This window comes from Patella vulgata, chromosome 3 (genome assembly GCF_932274485.2).
Source record: "Patella vulgata chromosome 3, xgPatVulg1.2, whole genome shotgun sequence".
NCBI lineage: Eukaryota > Metazoa > Mollusca > Gastropoda > Patellidae > Patella > Patella vulgata.
Genome location: NC_065881.2, coordinates 90,545,292 through 90,563,743, shown reverse-complemented (window position 1 = coordinate 90,563,743; position 18,452 = coordinate 90,545,292). Strand labels below are relative to the sequence as shown.

Sequence of the window (18,452 nt, the reverse complement as noted above, 5' to 3'; positions counted from 1 at the left end):
CTGAACACTGACTGAAAGGAAAATAATTTTCCATATTTAATTCACGTAATGTAGCTTACTAATGGTAATGGTGACAACCATAATTGAAATTGGTTTAAAATTAAATTCCGTACGACTATTAATAGCCGTCCATAATAACGACAATATTTTAAAGAGTAAGCCTCTGTCAGCATGTGTATCAAAAATAATCATCACGGTAAACCTCACTTCGATCTAAATCTAGTATCGCTGGTTTATAATGATTGACCTAATTCCAACCAATGACTGTTTCTCAGGATATTTGGTGTGTTTCTCAGCATATTCGGTGTTCTATCTGGGGTTTATATCGAATGACTATTTAAATTTAACTAACAACTCGTCAGTAAAACCATCAAATGTGTAATCCAATTATTATTTTCCGGATTATCAAAACCACCGTTAAATGTGCTAATGACCCAGATTCTGACTAAGGTATGGTGACTATCATCGTATCGTATTCGTAGCCACAAGTTATAATAATTAACCTGTTCTACGATTCATTGTTTTATAAGTAGGATTTTTTCAAACATGGACCGACTGAAGCCGGCAATAATGAGCCGATTAAGATCGAATGATTGAAATACATTGCATTGTTGTCAATGACTTTCGGTGTTTAACACGAATCAAATTCTAGTTTACAAGGGGAGGCAATTAAAATCACGTGATACAAAAATGGAGGTTCTTTCGATATCAATAAAAAAGACCCGTAAATGAGCGTTTACATCTGAATCAGTTTAATACATTTGAATGGATATTTACGAATGGGGCATGTAGATACATGCGGCATATTTTTTTTATGACTTGCTTATCGATGTTCGGGCGGGCGTTACATATTTTTTATTTTTCATCAAGACTAATAAATAGGCCGCACGCGCAACCAATTTTGCGTGCGGGCGGTGCCCGAGAAACAACTTATTTTATTTGTGTTGCCTTATATACATACGATAACTTTAAATTTTTAAAACATTAATTTTAAATTTCAATAAAGGTAATATTTTATTGATTTGACTTGATACCCCCAACCCCGTCCCCCCCCCCCCCTCGCTCTCGGCACGCCATTGCTAACCCGTCCTTCTATTCTCGTTGACGCACTGTCGCGTTCCGTTCACGGACCATGTTAGTGGTGATATGTTTGCCTTGCCTAAACGCTCCGAATTCCTAAATCCCCAAGTAATACAAGTGATAGGCTGGCTCGAACTATCACTTCCGGTTTTGTCTGTGTTATCACCGTAGGTCGGAGTGGACGTTATTCCCCAGAGAGAGAGAGAGAGAGAGAGGGAGAGAGACGTCCCCTTTAATTCACCGGTGACACTCGATATGTGTGCTAAATACGTCTAAAACTCTTACTTCCGATTAAAGAAATTTAATATTAATGTAAAATCCTTTGAGGCATTTTACTTATTGAAGTAAATTGTTCATATGGAATTTGATCAGATAAAATTGCCTTCATATCTACTGTTATTCATGAAATATATTTATAGGGAAAGTAATTGGATCTCGTGCTACTCACAGTAATTTCATGTTTTTGTTTTTATGAAATATTCCTCCAGGAGAAAATGGTGCAGGTGTAAGATAGAAACAAGATTATGTTCGTCATAGTGATAAATACCATGAAACAGAATTAATGATTGTTCCCAAAATAAACACCAATTGTTGTCAGATGCTCTAGAAATAGTAAACATACCCTGATCAGTGCACAATACCCGTTAGATTTGGTGTTAATTTAAAGATTCAAAACAACCATTACTTTATTTTCCATTACCGTCCTTTATTAAAGCGACATTAGGTAAGATTAGATAAAGAGCTGACAGTTCTCGCTATAATAGTTAAAAAGTGGATAATGGAAAGAGAATATGCTGAAAATCTCAGTCAAATTACTCCACTTTGAGCCAAATAATCGGCGATACAATCATAGGTTAGCCTCGATTGTCATTAATACCGTTGTTACGATAATCAACAAAGTCTCGATTATCTAGTTTTAAGGTAACCGCATCCACAAGAAGAAAACAAATTTGAATCTACTAAAGATCGCAGGCCAGCGATGCCATCTAGAGTTGATTATGGTCTGGGTAAGTTAATTAATGTCTAATTAATAATTTAGATTACATTTTAGGCCTAAAGACCGACCTGCAATTGGTAGATTAAGCTGTTGTATAATATATGTTTAATAGTCTAAGTTAAACTAGAAACGTTAGTTCAGTTGCTGTAGACAGGTTACATATTGAACAGACAAACTCTATTATCTATCGGTTCTAATTGAATCACCGATTACCTTTAAGCTGTTTCTATTCGCAATAAAAACACGAGAATTTATTTAAATTGACAAATGACGATAGAAACAGGACAAACACAGTTAAATTAGTTCAAAGCCTTTCTTAAGTTAATATAAAAGGTGACAGGTGTCTTTAACGAGGCAGAGTATGCCGTCACTAAAAAGACAAACAAACAGACAGTAACAGAAATAATCCAAGACAAAGACAGGAAGTGTAAAAACAATATAAACGAAATAGGGGTTAAAGTCTTACTTTTCCCGTCTACCGTACAGGGTGTTTTTCCGTCTACCTTTAAAGGTGTTATTCCGTCTACCCTTCAAGGTGTTATTCCATCTACCTTTCAATATGTTTTCCGTCTATCCTTCAAGGTGTTATTCCGTCTACCTTTAAAGGTGTAATTCCGTCGACCGTACAAGGTGTTTTTCCGTCTACCTTTAAAGGTGTTATTCCGTCTACCCTTCAAGGTGTTATTCCATCTACCTTTCAATATGTTTTCCGTCTATCCTTCAAGGTGTTATTCCGTCTACCTTTAAAGGTGTTTTTTTTATATGCACACTAATTTTCAAATTGATTAAAGTTTAATTCAGAATACAAAGCTATAAAAGGAGGATAATGTCCCGGTGTCGATTCAGTCGGATAAAAGACAGGTTTCTATTCACCTTTATTTTACAGGTGGCGCCGGCTTGTTTTCATCGAATGCCGAATGTTGCGACAATGTTTAGTTCATTATATAATTTGTAGAGAATGGGGTTAAACTAGGGCTGTTATTTCCTTTAGAGATTCGTTCAGATGGCACGAAAAGCCGAGGTCCCGTGTACACATTAGCGTGCACGTTAAATATCCCTTGGCAGTTGGAATTCGATATAAGAGTAGGCCGTAGCGTTCCTGTTCGGGAAAAACGTCCCTCATAGCACACTGCATGGCGCATGTCCGTCTTCATTAGCCCAGTCGGAGCAGAACAGTAGCACGTTAAAACCCATTTCATGCCATGTCCTTCACAATATCGTAGTTTGCATCAGATGAAACATTTGTCAAATGAAGACTTTTAATACATCCCACAATCCCTAACCCTAACCCTAGCAACCTTTAATACTCCCCACAATCCATCAAATTACGTTCAGTGACATTTACTGACAATAGATTGTTTTTGTGTCTGTACCGTAAAAGCCAATTGATTGTAAAATTAAATTAGTACTTTTGTTTAACATGTGGTTCTATTGCCGATACTTATTCTAGAAGAGCAAAGTTAAAACGGTTCTTTCATTCTAAATTGATTTTTAATGTCAGCCATTTTAAATTGAGCAATTGTCACTTGAGGCATCTGATGAACGTACCTCTAAGAGGCCATTTTATTGTCACTAGAACAATATATGTCAAATCACAATTTTACACACAAAATATCGTTTTGAATGGTTTTATTCACCACGAGATTGATTTGTATTAAGACACAGTTAGTAAATTGATTGGTTTATTAAAGGAATTCAACCAGAATAATGTAAAGATATTATTATTACAATAGGCCATGTTTTATTCTGTCTTCGTATTGAACCTAAATTCTATAAAATCGAATTGTCCTTGTCCCTATACGCCGTTAACCAGTCATAAACAATCGAACTTTATAGATGTAGACAGGATTGTCCTGGTCCATATACGCCGTTGACCAGTCCTAAACAATTGAACTTTATAGAAGTTGACGTGATCGTCCTGGACCCTATAAACTTTATAAATTTAACCAACGACAACGTTATCAGACATAACAAATCAAACATTATAAATGTAGACGAGATTGTCCTGGCCTATACAAACTTCATACTGCTTTATAAAATTAACTAAAGACCGCGTTATCCAGGCATAAATATCTCAATGAGATTAACGACACCGATATCCAGGCATAAAAGATCGATCTAGACAATATAATCATGGTCCGTATAAACTTTATAGTACTATTTACCGATCCGTGTCTTTAAAAGTAGACACGGTTGTCATAGAAACTAATGTATCAAGTACGAGCGTGCCTTATGAACCTTGAATCGACCATGACGTCATCGCAGCCATCTTGAAATTGGGACGCCGCGTCAAAAATGGACAAACACCAACACCAACCTGAATGTTTCTTTTATGTAACACGTCAATGTGAACACGGGGCCTAGGTTTTCGTCCTATCCGAATGAATATCCGTTTTCCCTTCCCAGTTCCTAAGTCCTACACCGCTGACAAGGGGGAACGACGCCGGAAAATCCCGATAAACTTTCTCCGTCAACACCGGGATCGAACCAAACTGGTTAAAACACAGATCCTTTTTCGTTTGGTTTTTATAGTTCAAAATTTCGTTTTACTTGTCTTTACTTCACTTGGATCTGGAAGACTTGTTATTTAACTCGTGTTCTGCTTGAAATGAGGGGTCAGCCAATCAAATGGTCTGTCGAATCGAGTGTTTGACCTTTTTTGCCCGGAACTGTGGGTAATCCACTAGTAACATCAATGCTGATTGGTTAATCAAATGTCTGACGTCATAGGTCTTTTGACCCCTGATGTGACCTATCGCTATAACTTGTCAGATCTTCATGTAGTGTAGGCCATCGAAAGTATAAAAAAAACGAAACGAAATATAGATCTGTATTTTAATCAGCTTGGGATCGAACACGGGACCTCGATGTTAGCGTACCAACATCTTACTCACTGGGACACCGTGTCCCGTAAATCTTGCTACAACCAATCTGTCTCTAGACACCTCACATTCCATCAACAAGACGATCCTCTATCAAACAAATATCTCATAAGTTTAGCAACTGGATAATCGTTGACACCAAGAACCATGGTGTGGAGATTGTTTCCTACGACTGGATAATCGATTGTAAGCCGATGTTAATAATGCTTGCGTGATATTTGACTATCAGAAATCTAACAATGTCTAATAATAGATTGTTATTTCTTCTATAAGAGCTGTTGTGTTTAATATTTACATGTTCGTTAATTTACAACAATAGACTTTCATAGGTCACATCTTTATTTGAAAGGAGATAAACCTCAAAATTATCCATAATATTCGAAATTAAAAACAAGCATATTGGTCCATTTCAATCAATATTGATGTTGTTATAGTGAAAATATAGGATCCTAATATCAACTATTTATGACACGAGTACACGAGTCGCGCATTCTACGGATATAATGGTTTCGAGCGCGATTTGTAATGAACAAAAGGGAAACATATCCCAGAAGACAATGCAGAAGTAATCAAAATGGCTGACACACAAACTACGAAATAATAATAATACTAAACACATGTAGAATGGATTGGCATGCGCAAACTACTGTCGTTCCGTCTGGACTGTTCGCGTATTTCTTAGAATATAAATGATTAAAAATTACAATAAAAATATGCTAAAAATTAGTGTAAATCATTTTATATACACCAATAATACCTAAATATAATATGTGCTTTTCGGCCCATTTATTAGTTTATCTTAAGGTTCTAAAGAATGGAGTCATGCTTCCTTTAATGTAACGAGGGGCACGGTGGCTCGGTGAGTAGGGCGATAGTGGGAGAGAAGAATGTCGTGTTAAGACTGGTAGAAAGAGACTAGTAGTAAGAGACTGGTAGTAGGAGAGAATACTGGTAGCGAGGGCCGCGGTGGCTCAGTGAGTAGGGCAATAGTAGGCGAGAGAACAATGTCGTGTATTAAGATTGGTAGCAAGAAGGAAGAAAGAAAAGATCAGTAGTAAGAGTCTGGTAGTAAGAGAGAAGACTGGTAGTAAGAGACTAGTAGTAAGAGAGAAGTAGTAAGGGAGAAGACTGGAAGTAAGAGACTAGGAGTAAGAGACTAGTAGTAAGAGACTAGTAGTAAGAGTCTATTAGTAAGAGCCTGGTAGTAAGAGAGAGAGAGAGAGAGAAATGGGGTTTAACGTCCACTCGACACAAACTAGGTCATTTCGGGACTAACATATGGTTTAATTTTATTTACATAATTCGCTTGCGCGTAGGTGTCTTTAGCAGTGGGAGGAAACCGGAGGACCCGGAGAAAACCCACGAGGTTGGACAGGCGACCCTACTCCTTGTCACGTACAACCGGGGATTCGAAACCACGCCAGTCGACTCAATGACAGACTTTATGATACAGCGCGCGCACGCTAACCATTCAGCCATCCAACCCCCCGTAGTAAGAGAGAAGACTGGTAGTAAGAGACTAGTAATAAGAGAGAAGACTAGTAGTAAGGGAGAAGACTGGTAGTAAGAGAGAAGACTGGTAGTAAGAGACTAGGAGTAAGAGACTAGTAGTAAGAGACTAGTAGTAAGAGACTAGTAGTAAGAGTCTGGTAGTAAGAGAGAAGACTGGTAGTAAGAGACTAGTATTAAAAGAGAAGACTAGTAGTAAGGGAGAAGACTGGTAGTAAGAGACTAGTAGTAAGAGAGAAGACTGGTAGTAAGAGACTAGGAGTAAGAGACTAGTAGTAAGAGACTAGTAGTAAGAGTCTATTAGTAAGAGTCTGGTAGTAAGAGTCTGGTAGTAAGAGAGAAGACTGGTAGTAAGAGACTAGTAGTAAGAGAGAAGACTGGTAGTAAGGGAGAAGACTGGTAGTAAGGGAGAAGACTGGTAGTAAGAGACTAGTAGTAAGAGACTAGTAGTAAGAGAGAAGACTAGTAGTAAGGGAGAAGACTGGTAGTAAGAGACTATTAGTAAGAGAGAAGTCTGGTAGTAAGAGTCTATCAGTAAGGAAGGAGATATATATAGTTATTATTGTATTGATGAATAACAAGAGAGTATTTGACATGCAATGACCTGTCTGATTGGTTGGATTAATTAACACTCTTTGATTAATATTGTATCAATTTACACGTTTTATACCGTTAATATCCACCATGATGTCATAACTTATATATTATACATGGTCATATATACAGCTCTAGTTCCCTTTATAGCTATACATATAGACTAAATATAGACGCAACTCATTCACTTCACAGAGAGACAGAGACAAGTGAGGTTTAACGTCCACTCGCCACAGATTATGTCATATCGTGACTAACATATGGTTCAAATTTATTTCATGAATTCGCTTGCGCGTAGGGGTTTTTAGTAGTGGGATGAAATCAGAGGACCCAGAGAAAACCCACGAGATTCGGGGACTTGGTTAATGAAGAGAGGAAGGCGCCAAGCAGTGCACCATGAGGAACCAGAGAGTTGGGTCGCTGCCTAATCGTCATCGAGTTCCAACTGTCAAGATGTCTCGAACAGTCCGAATGATAAGATGATTATCCGTGCCAGCCGCCCCCACCCTCCCCCGTCTTACACGAGTCGCCTTCATAGGCGTACGGGGAAATTTTTGACTGGGGTGGGGGGGGGGGCGGTGGTGGTTGGTGCCCAAAAAATGTAGTTAGGTTCTTAGTATGTTACATAATAATAATAAATTCGCTGTTAAATTGGACACATTCAAGAACGCAATATTATTTTATACAACTTTTACAAAGTACAATTGTGTGCCCAAATTTTCCCAGCATTTGGTGCCCCCCCCCCCCCCAGCCCCCAGCTCGTGCGCCTATGGTCGCCTCACACTCTCCGTCCTACACCAGTCGCTGCCACCATCCCCCGTCTTACACCATCCGCTCCACTACACTCCTCCGTCCAACACTAGTCGCCCCATCCTCCCCCGTCCTACACTAGCTGTCCCCACACTCCCCGTCCAACACCAGTAGTCGCCCCCCCCCCCCGTCGTACACCACTGACTATGATGGAAACCTTGCTGAGTAATCTGTCTCGGCCAACATCGAGTTCGAACCTGGAACTGTCTGGTTAGTAATCCATCGTGGTTCAACTTAATTACAAACAGAAATACAAGAAAGTTTCACACAAGATGGATAATTAACCAGTTCTATTTAAATCTCTTAACTTCAAGATGGCCGAGATTTAATGGATAATTTAAACTTAGTCTCGATTGCTAAGTGCCGTTAATGTGATAATTACACTACGCCTTCCAACACTGATAACTTTTCTCAGAATAAAGTATTTAAAATGAAATTTTTCATTATTTATTTTTGAACTATTATAATAAGAACGGTTAGCTCTCTATCGAAATCATACAAAATGTATCTTTTAAAATGTATTTTTGGAACGAAATTTTTATAAAAACTAGACCCGATAAGTTTAACGTTACAAAGAGTCCTATTGATCTTTGTATAAAGAGATTTTGATAATGGTTTCCAGGTAACCAAGACATCCCAAACCATAAAATAGAAATCCGAGCTAGTCTGGTCTCCTATTCCATTTATAGTACTGTAATAATTAGGTTAGCTTTAGTTGGTTTGTGAGGGAGAGAGGGAGAGAGAGAGAGAGAGGGAGATAGAGGAAGGAGAGAGAGAGAGCGGGTTTAACGTCCACTCGACACAAACTATGTCATTTCGGGACTAACATATGGTTTTACTTTTATTTCAATAATTCGCTTGAGCGTAGGGTTCTGTAGCAGTGGGGGGCCGGAGGACCCAGAGAAAACCCACGAGGTTGGACAGGCGACTCTACTCCTTGTCACGTACAACCGGGGATTCAAAACCACGCCAATTGACTCAATGCTGACCCTTATGATACAGCGCGCACGTGCTACCCATTCGCCCCCCCCCCCTTAGTTGTTTTGTTTTATACAGGAAAGGGACCACGGTGGCTCAATGAGTAAGACGTTGGTTCGCTTACTTAGAGGTCCCGTATAAGAATTATCCGACGGTGGTGCGGGACGCTAAGAATGACAAGGGACAGTGTCTAGTCGTTCGGCTGAGACGAAAAACCTAGGTCAGAATAGTAGGACGTTAAGCCCCATTTTATTCCATCCTAATTCGTATACAGGACAGACGAACGGAATATTTCCTAATTATTGAAAAAATGGACAAATTGACGCGACCTGTCGATTCAAGCCAGTGAGAAAGGATTTTTTTCTCGAGCAACCACTCGCTAACAGTGGAGTCTCGAGTTCTGTCAATAATACAAAATCAACCAAAAGCATTACTTTAACAAGATCTTGTTGTTAAACCTCATTCCCGGACAACATATACAGCCCTTAACTATCGTGGCCCAGATCTTGATGTTAAACCTCATCCCCAGACAACATAAACAGCCCTTCATGGCCCAGATCTTGATGTTAAACCTCATCCCCAGACAACATAAACTGCCCTTAATAATCATGGCCCAGAAATTGAAGTATTTGAGAAATTAAATCTTGTGCCGAATTTTCCCCAATTAATGACATAATTAACTGACCCATTGACATCTAATACGTCATCACTTTTTGACACGACATGACGATTCAAGCCAGCGAAAAATATTATTTTCCTAAGCAACAATTTACAATAAGAAAAGTAGGCTTGACTTCTGTGAGTAATTTAAAATAATCCACGGTGTAATTTCGACGGTAAATTCCATTACTTTACAGCGCCCTGCAGCACCTTAGTAGCTGGAATACTGAACGCGTAGAATAAAGTGTCAAAGACTTAAAAACGGAACAAAAATTGATGGAAACGAAAGATACATAAACTGTATACGATTAAGTGAAGATTTCAAACGGAATTTAACGAAACGAAATATATATAGGGAATGAATACAGTCTTAATCCATGCCAATTCAAAGTTGTTAATTACTTAATCCCTGTCTTGGACATGTCAGATGGTCAAATATTCCTGAATTGAACCAGAAACAACCGCCAGGTGGTTAATTACAGCGCGAGGTATATTTATATATGCAAATTACTTATTTAGGATAAACCGATAAACTCGCAGAGTCAATCAACCCAAACTTCTGTCTAATTGATCAAAGCTTTAATTTGTACTGTTACTCAATGAAGTCATTTCTATCTTCTTTCCAATATGGCTGTCCCACGATAGATATACATATTGAAAAAGGCATCCTGGTCGTATTTTTACCATGGTCAATATACCCTCTCTCAATCAGCAACTCGTAACAATCCTGAAACTTGCAAATTTTATACGAGTGTAAATAATAAAGCGGATTCATTTCCTTTCGAAGTCATTAAATATTCCTCCATTATCAATACTATCCCAGGAGTAATTATTTACAAGGGTTTTTTTTTTATCGTCATAAATATCTGGAATACACCTACATAGATTAGGTTCTTTGTATAACAACGGTGTCAATAGTCCTACACGATCTGTCATTGAGAGAGAGAGAGAGAGAGAGAGAGAGAGATGGGGTTTAACGTCCACACAAACTACAAACTAGGTCATTTCGGGACTAACACACGGTTAAATTTTATTTCAATATTTCGCTTGCGCGTAGAGGTCTTTAGCAGTGGGAGGAAACCGGAGAACCAGGAGAAAACCCACGAGGTTGGGCAGGCGACTCTATTCCTTGTCACGTACAACCGGGGAATCGAAACCACGCCAGTTGACTAAATGACAGACCTTATGATACAGGCGCACGTGCTAACCATTCGGCCATCAATCCCCCCTGTCATTGAGGCAAGTGGCGTGGTTTTCATTCTAGAATAGTACGTGACATAGGATAGGGTTGCCGACCTAACCTCGCGGGTTTTTCTACAGGTTTTCATTCCAGGCTTGTACGTGACATAGGATAGGGTTGCCGACCTAACCTCGTGGGTTTTTTGCTCTCGGGTGGCGGGTTCAATCCCGGTTTTGGTGGACAAAGTTCGTCTGGATTATCTGGACTGGTTTATCCTTGTCAGTTGTGCAGGGCGGAGATTCTGATTGGAAAAGGCGTTTAGGAATTCAGGGGGGACGTAAAACCGAGGTGCCGTGTAGACCAATTGCTATTGAAATAAGAGTTTGTGATAGCGCTACTATAGCGCAACATCTCCTCTCACGTTCAACATATTCCCCTCCTCATCAGTCGGTTTCATACTGTACACGAGGACGTTAAACGCAATGTGTGAATAGATTGACCGTCTATTTTCACCAGGGACAGGGTATCGGAGATAGTGACGTTCCATGTCTGTGAAATAGCTTTCTTTAACGTCCGCTCTCACTGAGGGGATATCGCAGACAATAAATGTGTATATTATTTACAAAAAAAGGAATATCAAAGATGTAACAGAAATTGTAAATATATAAAAAAAAATAACATTGTCCGGGACAAAAGTGAGAGCAGGACAACGCTTCCTTTGGTCCGTTAGTCTGAACCATGTGTTTACTACTTGTTGATCACTATAAAACCTATTCCATTTACTGACCTTTATAACTATACCGTACGAGTATATCCTATATATGGTATGGTGTGACTGTTGATACATATATATATATATTTATACACACACCTATATACCTTTAATTAACTAAAGTGACATGCATTTCAAACAACTAGACCACAACAGGTAGACACCCTAAACAGGTAAATAGAATACACCAGACACAATATTACAGTAATGTCTACAACAGACTCTATCCCCCCCCTCTCTCTCTCTCTCTCTCTCTCTCTCTCTCTCTCTCAATCCAAATTAACAACCGGTAGAGAAGTATAAATCACCTAATTGTAAATAGTTGCTATTTTCGTTCCGTGTAATTTAAATGAAGTGAAACTCCAATTACATCGAATCTAACTACAGGAACCGGGTAGGAAATAAACGGGATATACCAAACCATAATATAAGAATATTAAGGCCTGTATTAAAGGTACCTTATTCTAGATCAGTTATTATTAGAGGTACCTTATTCTGGGCCAGTTATTATTAGAGGTACCTTATTCTGGGCCAGTTATTATTAGAGGTACCTTATTCTGGGCCAGTTATTATTAGAGGTACCTTATTCTGGGTCAGTTATTATTTTTGCGATTCTCTCTTGAATCTTGATCAATATATTAAATTTGTTTATAACCCCACAAGCTCCGGGGGTAGTGGGGGCCGACGCGGCTGCAATCATGGGCGCCCAATATTAATGCAATCATGGCCGCCCCAATATTAAAGCAATCATGGCCGCCCCAATATTAAGGCAATCATGGCCGCCCCAATATTAAAGCAATCATGACCGCCCCAATATTAAAGCAATCATGGCCGCCCCAATATTAAAGGGGATTCGAAATTAGTTGTCATATAAAAGCTTTTCAGCGAACCATAAACTAGATGATTTCGGGACTGCGGGAAAGTTCAATTTTATTTCAATAATTCACTTGCACGTGGGAGTGTGGGGGGATGGTCGAATGGTTATCACGTGCGCGCTGTATCATGAGGTCTGTCATTGAGTCAACTGGCGTGGTTTCGATTCCTCGGTTGTACGTGACAAGGAGTAGGGTCGCCTGTCTAACCTCGTGGGTTTTCTCCGAGTCAGGTTAAAGACCAGTACGCGCAAGTGAATTACTGAAATAAAATTAAAACATATGTTAGTCCCGAAATGACCTAGTTTGCGTCGAGTGGACGTTAAACCCCACCTCTCGCACTATCCCAACGAAATTTCACTTTAATTAAAATAGTAATTGTGTTTCATATTATAATTTGATGTTTATTACAATATATTATGGTGAATTATTTTCTTAGTTTATTTATCTGTTGTATTTTATTTTAGACAAATAAACACTATGTGTAATTAATTAATTAATAATAATAATAATTGTCTTATATAGCGCTACATTATGTCCAATGGTCATTTCTAATCGCTCTTCAGTCACATTGTATATTATATAGAAAGTATATCTTGAGTATATTTATAATCACACCTTATTAAATAGATAAGTTTTTAAAACAGATTTAAATTCTGTAAATGTAGATAGTTTCCGCATTATTTTATGAACAGGTGATGTTTGACTAGGATCATGTTAAAATAACGGAAATCTAGAAACCTTGCACCGGAATCAGTCTGACAATTTAATTAAATGAGTAATTGGGAAGGTGAAATCTATAGAAGATATCTATCATTGGAATTTAAAACCTTGAGCCTCATTTATAAATAAATCTATTAATGGGTTCATAGCTGGGTCGATGCTCAGAGTAAGGGTATATACGTTGTGTGGTGAGGCACTGTCATCTCGACAGTCGAGTTGTTCTGTCGTGCGAGGGGTTGCAACAACAGCGGGGGTCCATATTGGCGGGCACGCAAAAAGAACCTTCGTTAGAATGAAATTATAAGGAGACTCTGCATTTGTGTGATATTTTGTTTTTTTTATACAAATGATAATTCATATAGAAAGAAAAACAAATATTTTGAGTCTGATTGTGGTTGCTTCATGGTAAAAAGTAAGATTGTCATTGCGTTGTAAGTAAAGACGATTGTTATTTTGGGCCTGATTTTTTTCCAAGACACATAAATATTTTGAGTCTGATTGTGGTTGCTTCATGGTAAAAAGTAAGATTGTCATTGCGTTGTAAGTAAAGACGATTGTTATTTTGGGCCTGATTTTTTTCCAAGACACATAAATATGGCAGTGTGAAATCAGTGTAAACTTGATATGTTTTTAATAGAGTATAGTTAATTGAGTGTAGAAACCAATAGAAACTCATATCACGTTTAAATTAAGATTGATTGATTGATTTGAAAGAATTAAAATTTTGTGTTTGTATAAGCCCTATACTCTATTTCGTCCCGTGTACACATTGGCGTGCACGTGAAAGATCCCTTGGCAGTTAGTTTAAACAATATTTTATTCAATAAACTGAACTGGATTGAAATATTGTTTTAATTAACTGCCAACTTGGCAGTTGGAATTCGATATAAGAGTAGGCCGTAGCGCCGCTGTCCGGGCAAAATGGCGTATGCCCGACGTCATTAGCCCAGTTCGGAGCAGAGCAGTTGAACGTTAAACTCCCGTTTCATTTCATTTCATTTCATTTATTCTGGCATGTTGGAGCTATAAATAGACTATAAACCTCAAGAACAACCAACGGTTTCCGACGGGTGATCAGAATATTTTCTTGCATACAATAAGTTCCTCTTGAGAACAGACACATAGCTAATTGACCGACATTTTAATTGGTCGACATTTTAATTGCGATATCGACGATTTCTGCCGAAACCATTAAGTATACTTTGAGAATTTTGAGAAAAGTGTACTCCGCTTCAAGTTAATAAATCGAAAATATTTATTTAGCCTTTCTGTAGATGTGGAACGCAGTAGAACCACATTAGAAAATAATAATATTAGTTTTTAAATATGGTGGCCATTCAGGACAGAGATCTATAGTCAAAGTCAACAGTTCTCTGTGTGTAGAAGTAAATATTTGAATCCTTTAGTCTGTTTTTTTATCTTTATTCTGGTATGATAACATTCACTCTCGGAACAACGGTTCCTAGAAATGAAATGGGGTTTAACGTCCTACTGTTCTGCTCCATCTGGGCTAATGAAATGAAATGAAATGAAATGGGATTTAACGTCCGACTGGTCTACTCCGACTGGGCTAATGAAGACGGGCATACGCCATACAGTGTGCTAAGAAGGAAATTCTGTCTGGACAGCGGCGCTATGGCCTACTCTTATATCGAATTCCAACTGCCCATGGATCTCTTACGTGCATATACGCCATACAGTGTGCTATGACGGAAATCCTGTCTGCCCTTATATGGAATTACAACTATCAAGTGAACGATTCCTGGAGAGTGTTGAGAATCTTGTATTGATATATAATGATCTATTAAAACAGGAGACATTATCGACTTTATTTATTTGTTCTTCACAAATACTCCAACACGTCATACCCAGTAACTGTCAACATGGAATACAAACTCGTCACAAAACAAAAACAGAAGTAGAAACAGGTTACTAGAAGGAACGTCACAACACTCATCAACACCAGATAGGTGGCATCAGGTGTTATACCCTGCCTCGTGTATTATATCTATCATTGATTATATGAAATTGTGAAGTGGTATTCGGTGGTCTAGATAGAGTAAACATAACCCGTCTCAGCTATGACAACTGCCACTACTCATGACTAAGTTAGAAGAGTCATCATAGCCTGCCTCGTGTATGACACCTATCAATAATTATAGCTATAAGAAAAGGTTTATCAGGTGTTCTAGAAGGAGTAGGCATACCTTGTTTCATACACGACACCAGGTACATCTTTTACTTGGATTTTTAGAACATAAGTTGCCCAGACAGGTAAAATTTGAAAATTAAATTGCTATGTTTCCCAAATGGATTATTACTTAATTTCTTGAAAATGGCTGACTTGAAGCAGAATCAGTGATTGATATTGTACCAATACACGTGTTCATCAGTTAGATTTCCACATGTTGGATATATTCAAAATACAAATAAAAAACAAACTTGATTTCCATATATTGAATATACACAAAATACAAATAGAAAAGCAACTTGAAATTGATTATGGTAAAATTAAAATGAAATGAGATAAAATGGGGTTTAACGTCCTACTTTTTAAAGGGTAAATTTAAACGAATATAATATATGGCATGATTGACAGTACACAATATAATGGATACCTTAAAGATGAATGTTACTTTTCATTTATACTATTGTGTCTCCGAGGAGCCCAATGTGGCTCACTGAGGGGCGGAGGGGAAGGGAGGGGAGGGGGTGCTCCGACAACTCTTCATCAAACCCCGACTGTCGACTCCTTTATGTGCACACAGAGGGGCCTTTGGTTTCCGGCCCACCCAACCAACTTGGCACACCGTTTATTTACAACTTGGCAGAAAGGAATTTAAATTTATAATTACGTGATGAAATAGATGAACGCCATGAAACAAATAACTATTTGTGTTTTTGTGGTTTAGCGCTATAAAGAATGTAGGTAATTAGTGTATAAATAAGTTAGATATATAGCGTGCGACAGGTGAGAACAGGTGAGGACATCATATATACAGGTAATTGTACATTGTATAATGGAAAAATCGCACTTCCTCAAATCTCTTTGTATATGTAAATTAAACATCTTGTTATCCAAGACTATTTATACAACAATAGTGGAAATATGTGATAATAGGGTATATAAGGGATAGTCATATCTTGTCGGCGATATCAATTCAGTGGAAGCGGACGTTAAATAAAGCTATTTCACTCACCCACATAAGTAATAATATATATCAGAGGTAGCGAATACAAGTCCTTCATTACACCCTGTGATAATAATGATATAATATACCCCCCGCCCCCGAGAAATGCCACTTTCTTTAATTGTCAATATTCCACCATATCCATTAAACAGAGGGACCAGGGAGTTTTAGGATAGACCGACGTTTCGGCCATCTTCACCATACCCTTCCGGATAATAATGAGTGCATTTATAAATAATAATATAACTTATTTGACTTCAAATATTAACTGGTTGGCGAAATAAAAACAGAATCAAAAGATTCTTAATGTTATGTTTGAAGTTTAGATATATGGCTACGGGTAACATTATTTGACACATGCAACCTAACAGACTTTCCGATAGTACGGAAAATAATATATGAAGATCATATTAGATATGTTGAACCAGGCTAGTACCTCCCCCCCCCCCTGTGGTGAAAACAATTGTCGGCCATTCATATACATTGTCCATCAAATTTCCAGCACCGCTGAGAACACTTCCCGCTCCCCTCGTTGCTCTGGGCTAGTTACGACGACCATGTGTTAAACATATAATATAGATGAAAATGAATTTAACATGTAGGTCCTATATACTAGACATGTGATTTGTTCTTTCTAGTAATATTATCTTACATATCTGATTTCTTTTTCTAATAATATTATTGTCATAATGTGATTTATTCTTTTTAGAAATATTAACTGCCATAATTGTATTAGTTACTGAAATATACGTTGGACATGTTGTGGGTTTTTCGGACATCTATATGTGAAAGTGGGATATTTTTAGCTATGCGTACAACCAAAATAAACGAGAAGTGTTATCGGATGGTCTTGAAATAATAAGCATACCGTGGTCTCACTTATAGTAAAAGTTTGGAAGCCGAAATAAAATGGATGGTAGGTAACCTCGGCGCAAATGGACATATACAATTACAGCAGATATTTTTTTTGATAAAATCCCCAAATAAAGGAGTCGACTTGTTCTGGAATTCAGAAGCCGTAAAAACGGGATGGTTGATAACCCCTTCACAAATGGACATCAACAGTCAAGACCAAATTCCACGCGGCATTTTTTAGACGTTTCCCAGATAAAGGAATCGAGTTATTATGTTATATCCTAGTTGTAAATGTTTTTCTAACAAGATTTTCAGATTGTCTAAGTAAAGTTTAATGTCATTTATTGAGGAATGAAGGATTGTATAAAAAGTATATTGATTCGTTTATAGCTATAATAAAACAGTTCATTTATATTGTGTACAAAATAAACAGTTTCGCAATAAATATTAAAAAAGCTCAATAAAAAAAAAGAAATAAACTATGACTTACCTTGAGTTAAATAGTGTAACCGATGTAGTCCTAATGATTGTATTGAAACATAGATCAAGTTTATAGTTCAACATGAAGATAGATTCTATAGGTCCTGCTAATACACGTCGTCTGCCCAATATCACTCAACTTCACTACTTCAAATACAGTTATATACTGGAAAGGAAGTTGGTATGGGTCACGTGATCCGTTAGCAGGGACGCTAAAAGCGCGGCATCCGCTGTCTTTAACCAGTATTGGAATAATTGGCATTCAATAGGCACCGATATTGATTCCTTTCATAGCGAGCCCGCGCTCTCGTTCCTTTGGACGCCGTGACGTCATTGATCTGGTCACGCTCGATTGGTTAGTTTAGTTGATATTAGCACGTGTGTCACGTCATGAGTGTAAATATGGTGATTGTGTGGCGTAATTAACATTATTATCTATTGTTTTAGTTATAGATACAAAAACAAGCTTATAGATCAGGGGAGATAATTAGCATGTGCTATAAACAGACACAACATAACAATTAGATCCTTCTCAAGTCTTAGACAGTTTTTTGATGAATAAACATTTTATAAAGAAAACTGAAAGACTTAATTCTCTAATAATAAATTACGTTTTGATTTTATAGGGAAAACTCTAATAATAAAATACGTTTTGATTTTAAAGCGATGAATAAAGAACACAGTTATATTGCACATGGATCTATTCTACGAAACATGCATCAAGGATATCTGTTTTAAACTGCACGGGGAGTCACGGTGGCGCAGTGAGTAAGATGTTGGCTCAATAATCAGAAGGTCCGGCGTTTGATCCTAGCGTTGGCCGAGAAAGTTCATCAGAAATGGCAAGGAGGGAAACTGGGGACCTGTGA

The 18,452-nt window shown here is 37.8% G+C and overlaps 1 protein-coding gene across 2 annotated transcripts in view; it reads right to left on the bottom strand.

The window, feature by feature from the left end:
- Positions 1-17,776, bottom strand: part of LOC126815630 (synaptic vesicular amine transporter) — an 80,270-nt gene extending 62,494 nt beyond the window's left edge. For both annotated transcript variants that reach the window (XM_050541362.2, XM_050541361.2), the window contains exon 1: positions 17,594-17,776. The gene's annotated coding sequence lies outside the window, so the exon portion shown is untranslated. The remainder of the gene's footprint in view (positions 1-17,593) is intronic.
- Between the last annotated feature and the right edge of the window lie 676 nt (positions 17,777-18,452).